The 10,619-nt window shown below is 45.2% G+C and overlaps 1 pseudogene; it reads left to right on the top strand.

Annotated features, from left to right (window-relative positions):
• The first annotated feature begins 5,890 nt into the window (after nt 1-5,890).
• On the top strand, nt 5,891-9,936 carry LOC121585371 (annotated as a pseudogene).
• The last annotated feature ends 683 nt before the right edge of the window (nt 9,937-10,619 follow it).

The raw sequence follows: 10,619 nt of genomic DNA, 5'->3' as shown, positions 1-10,619 counted from the left end.
GCGGGTCGCAAGCTGGGTGTCCAGTCGAATGGCCATGTCCACCTGCTGGTCAAATGTTAGTGTAGTGTCCCTGCATGCTAACTCCATGCTGACGTCCTCCCGAAGGCTACATCTAAAGTGGTCTATGAGGGCCCTCTCATTCCACCCAGCATCAGCCGCTAGAGTCCGGAACTCCAGCGCAAACTCTTGAGCGCTCCTCATCCCCTGTCGGAGGTGGAATAGACGCTCCCCCGCCGCCTTCCCCTCTGGTGGATGGTCGAAGACTGCACGGAAGCGGCGGGAGAACTCCGCATAGGTGACTGTGGCGGCGTCTATTCCCCTCCATTCGGCGTTGGCCCACTCCAACGCCTTGCCGGTGAGACAGGAGATGAGGGCGGAAACGCTCTCGTATCCCGAGGGCGCCGGGTGTATGGTGGCAAGGTAGAGCTCCACTTGTAAGAGGAACCCCTGACACCCGGCAGCGGTGCCGTCGTACGCCCTCGGGAGCGAGAGCCGAATCCCACTGGGTTCCGGTCGATGGACGGGCTGGCTGTCCGGTGGTGATGGTGCGATAGGTGGGGCTGTGGGAACCCCGCTGGTTTCCCATCGACGAAGGGTGTCCATGACGCCCTCCAAGGCGTGCCCGATCTGGTTGATCCGGTGCTCTTGACCAAGGAGACGCTCCTCCATGATGTCGACGGGTGCTCCTGCTGATTCCATGTAAGGTGTGTAATTCTGTCACGATGCTGTGGATTGGTGTGGTGTAGAATCAGGCGCAGGAAGCAGAGGATAAGTCCAACAAGACTTTACTAGAGCACACAAAAATAATCCAAACAGCCCGGAGGCAAAAAGACGCACACAGGCGTAAAATAGCGAGCGCACACACAGGTGCGAAAATACTCTCCTAAACACAAGGAGGAAGCTATGAAAATAGCGTACCGACACGGGTAGCGTAACAACACGACACGAACAATTACACACAACACTAAACTAACAACAAGGAAACTAAATAGGGTGCTAAATGAGACATAACACAAAACAGGTGTGACTAACAGACAAAACCAATCAAACAAGAAACATAGAGCGGTGGCAGCTAGTACTCCGGAGACGACGACCGGCGAAACCTGCCCGAACAAGGAGGAGGAGCCGCCTCGGCCGAAACCGTGACACTATTGGGCAAATCATAACACAATCAAAAGAAACTGTAAATGCATCCGAGTTGGTAGAGTCACAAGCTTGATGTAGTCATTGCGTGCTAGGAATATAGGACCAAATACTAAACTTTTGACTACTTTAAAAGCCCAGTGCAGTCAAAATTCAGTTTTTCCTGTGTTTGTATATCATGTTGTAAAAAAGCTGATGATACTAACACTGTAAAAGTGTTAAGAAATGTGATCAGTGTTATTTCCTGTTAGTTGCTGGTTGAAAATGCAATCTACACTGGACATTCTAATCAGCAGGTTTTGCATAGGTGGGGTTTTGGCTTGCTTGGTGGCAGTAGAAGTTATTATTAACCGGGTAGTTTGGATCCTAGATGCTGATTGGCTAAAACAGAATTCCAGCCATGTGTATATGACATGATATACTATGGGTATGATGCAAAAATACTTGTTTGCTGAAACATTCTATTTGATGTACCACTACGCATACCATGACAAATGACAAGAGAAAAGCAGTAAGGCTTCTATTACATTTTTATTAGCCTAGCATTCGGTTTGCAACACCCAGGATTTGTATAAACCTTGCTGTCTGCCTCGCCGACCTCGGCAACAATAATACAATGTAAAGTGCATTCGGAAAGTATTCAGACCCCTTGACTTTTTCCACATTTTCCTACGTTACAGCCTTATTCTAAAATTTATTAAATATTGTTTTCCTCATCAAATCTACACACAATACCCCATAATGACAAAGCGTAAACAGGTTTTTAGAAATGTTTGCCAATTTATAAAAAACAGAAATACCTTATTTACGTAAGTATTCAGACCCTTTACTATGAGACTCGAAATTGAGCTCAGGTGCATCCTGTTTCAATTGATCATCCTTCAGATGTTTGTACAACTTGATTGGAGTCCACCTGTGGTAAATTCAATTGATTGGACATGATTTGGAAAGGCACACACCTGTCTATATAAGGTCCCACAGTTGACAGTGCATGTCAGAGCAAAAACCAGGCCATGAGGATGAAGGAATTGTCTGTAGAGCTCCGAGAAGGGGTACCAAAAAATGTCTGCAGTATTGAAAGTCCCCAAGAACACAGTGGCCTCCATCATTCTTAAATGGAAGAAGTTTGAAACCACCAAGACTCTTCCTAGAGCTGGCCATCCGGCCAAACTGAGCAATCGGGGGAGAAGGGCCTTGGTAAGGGAGGTGACCAAGAACCCGATGGTCACTCTGACAGAGCTCCAGAGTTCCTCTGTGGAGATGGGAGAACCTTCCAGAAGGACAACCATCTCTGCAGCACTCCACCAATCAGGCCTTTATGGTAGAGTGGCCAGACGGAAGCCACTCCTCAGTAAAAGGCACATAACAGCCCACTTGGAGTTTGCCAAAAGGCACCTAAAGACTCTCAGACCATGAGAAACAAGATTCTCTGGTCTGATGAAACCAAGATTGAACTCTTTGGTCGAAATGCCAAACGTTGGCCTAAATGCCAGGTGTCTGGAGGACACCTGGCACCATCCCTACGGTGAAGCGTGGTGGCAGCGTCATGCTGTGGGGATGTTTTTCAGCGGCAGGGACTGGAAGACTAGTCAGGATCGAGGGAAAGATGAACGGAGCAAAGTACAGAGAGATCCTTGATGAAAACCTGCTCAAGAGTGCTCAGGACCTCAGACTGGGGTGAAGGTTCACCTTCCAACAGGACAACGACCCTAAGCACACAGCCAAGACAACACAGGAGTGGCTTCGGGACAAGTCTCTGAATGTCCTTGACTGGCCCAGCCAGAGCCCGGACTTGAACACGATAGAACATCTCTGGAGAGAACTGAAAATGGCTGTGCAGCGACGCTCCCCATCCAACCTGTGAGCTTGAGAGGATCTGCAGAGAAGAATGGGAGAAACTCCCTCAAATACAGGTGTGCCAAGCTTGTAGCGTCATACGACTCGAGGCTGTTATTGCTGCCAAAGGTGCTTCAACAAAGTAAAGGGTTTGAATACTTATGTAAATGTGAGATTTCCGTTTTTATGTTGTTTAAAAAAAAAAACATTCTAAACCTGTTTTTGCTTTGTCATTATGAGATATTTTGTGTAGATTGATGGAAAAAAATGTTTTAATAAATGTTAGAATATGGCTATTGTAACAAAATGTGGAAAAGGTAAAGGGGTCTGAATACTTTCCGAATGCACTGAACAAAAAATATTAATTCAACATGCAACAATTAAAGATTTTACTGAATTACAGTTCATATAAGGAAATCAGTCAATTGAAATACATTCATTAGACCCTAATCTATGGATTTCACATGTCTGGGAATTATACTATGTTAATCTTAGAAAAACAATGGTCTAAACCTCATGTCTCTCATAATCCAATCAAAAGTTATTTGAGTTTTTACACTTGTAGGATGGCCAAGATTAGGGTGACTAAATCACGAGGTATTTTCATACAGTATTTTAGTATACGCTTTTCGTATAAATGTGAAATTCCTGTAATTTTTAAAAGATTTATCCAAAAAAACAAGTATATCTCTGTGAAATGTCAATGGATCACTGCGTGTACAAAGCTTTTTATTTTCGAAGCCTTTTACATTTAATTCCACTCGTGATGTTAATTTTGCTTTTTGCGACCCTTGTATTTGATTGATGAATTAAGGTCACTAATTAGTAAAGGAACACCCCACACCTGGTTGTCTAGGGCTTAACTGAAAGAAAAAAAGAAAAACCTGCAGACACTAGGCCCTCCATGGAATTAATTTGACACCCCTGCCCTACAATGTAGCAATGCAATCTCCCCTGTAGCCTACCATAGAGAGTGAAGTGTCCTGATGAGAGCAACTTTTCTGACCAGACCCAGGCTAAATATTGCATCAGCATGGTTATTATGGATATATCCAAAGAAAAGTCAACAGAAAACAGCTAAAACAAATGAAAACTGAAGCTAGTTAGCTGTCATTTCAGCTGCATTGGCTAGCTGACAAGAACATTAGCCCACAGATGAATGGTTATCCAGCCTGCATAGCAACCATTATTTGATTGTGTCGTATATGATGAATGGTGGCAATTATTGCCATCAACAAAGAGTCCGTTATGCTGCATCATGTTAGAAGTTTTTATTCATACCACGAGGTTACAGCATAAATTACAGACACGCGTTGTCCGGAGAACGCGTGTCTGTAATTTATGCTGTAACCTCGTGGTATGAATAAAAACTTCTAACATGATGCAGCATAACGGACTCTTTGTTGATGGCAATAATTGCCACCATTCATCATATACGACAATTGCATAGCAACCAGATTTTCATCTGGACTACTTCCTCTGGTGGAAGGATAAAATAGTATGAATTGAATTTATCTAAATAGTTTTTAATGAAAATATGCCACTCATTGTTCTAATATGTTGGTAACCTCTTCATGCATAAGAACTTCCCTTAGCCGTGGTATGTTGGCTATAAACCAAACCCCCTCTGGCCATTGCATAAATACAGGCCAATAATAAAGAGTTCCAAACCCCTCTGCCAATAACAGCTAGTTTTCAGATTACATAACCCTATCCCTCCCCACTACGGAGGCATTTCTTTTTTGACGGGGTGAAAATCTTTATTTCTTTAAGCCTAATTGTTTTATTTTTCTTATTATTTCTGACATTTGGTAGACTTTGTTTGTCAACTTGTCTATAATTAGATACATGCAGCTTCTCTCCAGTCATTACTGGTTGCCCCATAAGATTAAATAAAGCCTTGATTACCAGAACAATGTCAAATCGATAGACTGAGTGCATCAATAATCTAGTTGATATCGGTAAAGTTTTCTCTTGTATTTCTGCTTGTCTCCCGGAGCGAGGACATTTAGGGACCGGGGAGGAAATACAATAGCCTAACTCTAAAACAGCTAAAAGATTTTGATAACTTTGACCATTTTTAATGAAATAAAAAGCTGCGAAACCGATACATGTTTCTGATAAGATTTCAGTTCATAGCCTGTTATGTGCAGTCAGTTTTTGTAGCTGAAAAAGATGGCACGTTTACACACGGTCCCTAATTGCGCATTCACATTCTCTCAAGATGCTGAAAGAAAAAAAATTCTCCACTCCTGTTCCCGAGACAAAAGGTTATCATTTTACTGCAATAATTACTTTATTCTGCAGGAGTTCATGTTTTGCTAGTGCAGGCTGGAATATGTTCTGGGACACATCCGACAGCATCGAGGAGTTTACATCATCGATCATAGTTTTTATCAAGAAGTTCATTGAGAAGACTCCATGGCTTACCGGTGATATCCGCGCTAGGCTACAGCTACTGCTGAATAGAAAACTAATACAGTAAAGTAACTAATTGTTACACAGAAATGAATTAATATTGAGAGAGAGAGTCTGCATTGGGCCTTTAATACACTATAAGTGAATTTGTGGGGGGACTAGATGCATATGATCTCAAAATGGAGTATAGAGACGAATTACAGATTGTAGCTTCGCTGTCAAAATACATATGGAGGTAAGTGTACATGTGGATATAATACTGTATGATATGATCAACAATCGGTCTAGGAAAAGACTAAACTTTTACAGCCAAAGTGTGACTGACCGGGGTTTGAACCCAGGTCTCCTGTACTCAACAAGATGTGAAGCCTGCTAAGTTAAATTCATGCATATTTTCAAATTCTGCTCTATTTATGTTCACATGCAAACACGCATAGGGCGAACAGTTACCTGCTTCTTTGTGCCAACATCAGGCTGACAGAGGACAGGCATCATGTGGAGGAGCCTGTCCAAATATATCTGTATCTTCTTCCTGTTCAGCAACATCAACATTCTGGAGGTAGGATAAAGCCATCTGCACTCAAAACAAGTTACAGGTCAAACATGATTCATTTATCTCACATTGCTTATATCACCATTTACCTCCTTTACCACCCTCTCCCCCTCACAGGGGAGCTACACTGGGGCTTAGCAAAAACTGTAGGTTTTTAGCTGCTACACTGGACACATAGATTTTTTACGCCGGCGTGAGCAGACCGCGAGCCACTTTACCAAATGTTCTCAGGTGTGAGCCGCGTGTCAAATTCTTGAAAACAGAAAAATAGCGTAATTTTACATTGAACAGCGCTAGCCTCTCACAGAGCTGTGCTGCTTACGTCCAGGTTTCATTGAAATTAATGGGAGTGTAGCACGCTCTGCAAAACATATGCTTCCAGTGTAGCACGCCTGTTGGTGACCTATCCTCTTTCCTTAGCAGAAGCTCAACTGCCAGACAGTGGAATTGTATTTACCTTCTGGCTTCCCGTGGACTGTTTTTGTACAACCCAATAGAATTGAAAGCAACGCTAGTGTATGTAAATACACCCGCGTTGCTAAAAGCAGCTAGGGTGTCATGAAAACAGTCGATTTTTAGATGCTACAATTGATGCATAGATTTAGTAGGCATCAGCAGAATGCAAGCCACTTTACCAAGTGTTATTGGGTGTTAGCCATGCGTCAAATTCTTGATAATAGTACCAGAGCATAATTTTACACTGAACAGCGTGAGCCTCTCATGGAGCTGTGCTGCTTACCTCCAGGTTTCATTTAAATGAATGGAAGCGTCACATGCTCTTCAAAAGTTACGTGTCCAGTGTAGCACGTCAGTTAGTGACCTCTTCTCTTATCCTCAGCAGAAGCTCAACTGCCAAACAGTGTCAACGTTCTACCAGAGTCAGAGCAGCATCCACCCAGCTTTCCTCCCAGAGGGCCCTTCTCCTCTGGGCCACAACCGGAGCTACTGTGGCCAGGAGCCCTCACCGGAGGAGGTTCTGGAGGAGCATGACCTCCTGGAGTCAATCGCCTGGCCACAGCCTCAGCCCCATTCTGTGAATGTTTTCCTGAACCAGACCAGTGACCCTGCACACAGCCTTTTTGTGATCCTGCCAGCAGGGGGCAAGAGAGAGTGGCACGTGGGGGACCAGCTGGAGGCTCTAGTCCATATGCACGATTTCCAGGGGCGTCCCAAGAGCTATGGTGGAGACTTCTTGCTGGTCCGGCTGCACTCCCCCAAGTTGGGGGCAGGCGTTGTAGGACAGGTGCTGGACCACAGGAATGGGACCTACTCTGCCATTTTCCCGTTATTATGGCAGGGGTCTGCACAGGTGGAGGTGACACTGGTCCATCCTAGTGAGGCAGTTCATGTTCTAGGACGGTTACGAGAGGAACGGCCTGATCGGATTTTCTTTAAGAGTTTGTTTCGCTCTGGAAAACTGTCCCAAACAACTGTATGTAACCTGTGTCTGCCGACAAACCAGGAGCCGCTGTGCAATTACACAGACCCCCACACAGGGGAGCCCTGGTACTGCTACAAGCCCAATCAATCAATCAATCAATTTTATTTTATATAGCCCTTCTTACATCAGCTAATATCTCGAAGTGCTGTACAGAAACCCAGCCTAAAACCCCAAACAGCTAGTAATGCAGGTGTAGAAGCACGGTGGCTAGGAAAAACTCCCTAGAAAGGTCAAAACCTAGGAAGAAACCTAGAGAGGAACCAGGCTATGAGGGGTGGCCAGTCCTCTTCTGGCTGTGCCGGGTGGAGATTATAACAGAACCATGCCAAGATGTTCAAAAATGTTCATAAGTGACAAGCATGGTCAAATAATAATCAGGAATAAATCTCAGTTGGCTTTTCATAGCCGATCATTAAGAGTTGAAAACAGCAGGTCTGGGACAGGTAGGGGGTTCCATAACCGCAGGCAGAACAGTTGAAACTGGAATAGCAGCAAGGCCAGGCGGACTGGGGACAGCAAGGAGTCACCACGGCCGGTAGTCCCGACGTATGGTCCTAGGGCTCAGGTCTCTCAGTTGGCTTTTCATAGCCGATCATTAAGAGTTGAAAACAGCAGGTCTGGGACAGGTAGGGGTTTCCGTAACTCGCAGGCAGAACAGTTGAAACTGGAATAGCAGCAAGGCCAGGCGGACTGGGGACAGCAAGGTGTCAGCATGCCCGGTAGTCCTGACGTATGGTCCTAGGGCTCAGGTTCTCAGAGAGAAAGAGAGAACGAGAGAATTAGAGAGAGCATACTTAAATTCACACAGGACACTGGATAAAACAGGAGAAGTACTCCAGGTATAACCAACTAACCCCCAGCCCCCCGACACATAAACTACTGCAGCATAAATACTGGAGGCTGAGACAGGAGCGGTCCGGAGACACTGTGGCCCCATCCGAAGAAACCCCCGGACAGGGCCAAACAGGAAGGATATAACCCCACCCACTCTGCCAAAGCACAGCCCCCGCACCACCAGAGGGATATCCTCAACCACCAACTTACAATCCTGAGACAAGGCCGAGTATAGCCCACAGAGGTCTCCACCACAGCACAAACCAAGGGGGGGCGCCAACCCAAGCTGCTGAGCTGTGACACACGGATCAACCACGCTAGCAGAGGAAACTATGTGAAACATCTACTCACCAACAAAGAGGCATTGCTCTTCCAGAGGTTAGTGAGGGGTACAATCCGTATGTGAGTGAAAGTATGTCTAATTGAATCACAGACTTTGTTTTCAATGTATCAGATTGCTTGCTGCTGTGGGTTTATTTAACATTTAAATATGATTCTCTTTCAATTCTTTCTCAGTGGTGTAAACATAAAGGTTCACATTCATCCTTCAGGGTCTGACAGTGTCATTGTGCTGCCTGAGAAAAAAGGTAGGAGAGCATGGAGATGCCACAGTACAACTGTGTGTTTATCTTTTTAACGCTAGCTAGCCAGCCTACTAACCGCTCTGCTTTGTGGCTGTATACTTCAACCCTGGAGTGGTTCTGGGTGTGCAGGACAGTATTCGAGCCCACTACTGCATCTACAGTAGTGTAAGGTGGGAAAGCACCTCTATTGCCTGTAAAGTGATGATGCTAGCCGGTGCAAGATGCTTGCGTTCCTCTTTCAGACAAAGCAGACGTGGAGAGAAGCAGCATGAAGACAGAGTCTACCAGGATCACTCCTTCCGGGTATTACTTCCAAGGGTCATGGCGAGCTCTGGGTGGTGGTGTGATGCGCCAGTTTAACGACTCGTCTGCCACTCAGTGTCTGAAGGGCAAGGTGGTGTACATGTACGGAGACTCTACTGTCAGACAGTGGTTCGAGTACCTCAACGCCTTATTACCAGGTGAGTTCTGTCTGCAAGTCCTGTGACATCGCTCACTCTCTGATGCCTCAGGTGCTTTCTAACTCGCTCTTCTGTCTGTCCAACTCCCAACTCTCCCTTCCTCTTTGTGACAGAGCTGAAGGAGTTCAATCTTTACAGTCCTAAGAAGGTGGGGCCTTTCATGGCAGTGGACAGCACCCACAACGTCCTGCTGAAGTACCATTGTCACGGTCCTCCAATCCGCTACTCTACTGTCATCGCCAGTGAGATGCGCTATGTAGCTAACGAGCTGGATGGCCTGACTGGCGGGTCGAACACTGTGGTGATTATCAGTGTATGGTCCCATTTCAGCACCTACCCTGTGCAGGCCTACATTCGAACAGACTACGCCACATTCGGCGGGCGCTGGTGCGGCTTCTGGACCGGGCTCCGGGGACCCTGGTAGTGTTGCGCTCGGCCAACCTCCAGGCCCAGAACCCGGAGGTGAGCCTGTACAATAGTGACTGGTTCTCAGTGCAGCTGGACGGGGTGCTCAGGGCCATGTTCAGGGGTCTGGATGTCTTGCTGATAGATGCCTGGGAGATGACCCTTGCCCACCACCTCCCCCATGCCCTCCACCCGCCCCCCATCATTATCAAGAACATGATAAACATTATCCTAACTCATGTCTGCCCAGGGAAGAGCTAGCAGATTTGAGTTAAATGATTTATGTCAGAATTATCCATCATTCAACACCTATACAATATTGGCAATATGCCTAGTAATCCAAATTGTACATACTGTATCTGACATGTACGTTCTGTGTTTTTACTTACTTATGTTATGGTTGTTACTCTCTGAACATGTGGGAATTAAAAAATTAAAAAAGACCTGCACATTATTAACTCAGGACATTTTGTCTTCTCAACTCCAGAGCATTTAACAGAACTCCCATGTTCAAACATAGCTGGGTTGTTCTATGAGTAGAGTGCAGTTTTGTCCTTGTGACATTGTGTGTACATTTTTAATAGAACACTAAATTTAACAGTTGGATCACGTACATCTACCCTGTAACTAATCTAAACCACGTAAAAACTGTCAGTAGTGTGTTTTTAAATTATATCTAAATAAGTTGTGGGGGGAGGGGAAACTGATAGGCAACTTTAGTTGCTAGGCGGGGTGGGAAGGGTCGAAATCATGGTTTCCGGGAGGTGGGTGGTTGGATGGTGACATGTTGTCTGGGTGGGGTTGGAAGCCCACCTTTTTTTGTTCATTTTCCTTTGATATACTAAATGGATTATTACTAAACTGTTTAAGTTTAGTCAATTTGGTCACAAATTTTTTTGTTCTTTGAAAATCCCCATTTTGGCACGTCCCATGTCATGTTTGTC

The sequence above is a fragment of the Coregonus clupeaformis genome, unplaced genomic scaffold (assembly GCF_020615455.1).
Source record: "Coregonus clupeaformis isolate EN_2021a unplaced genomic scaffold, ASM2061545v1 scaf0548, whole genome shotgun sequence".
In the NCBI taxonomy this organism is placed as follows: Eukaryota; Metazoa; Chordata; class Actinopteri; order Salmoniformes; family Salmonidae; genus Coregonus; species Coregonus clupeaformis.
Note: the sequence above shows the minus strand (reverse complement) of the source record. Positions and strands in the feature narration are given on the sequence as shown.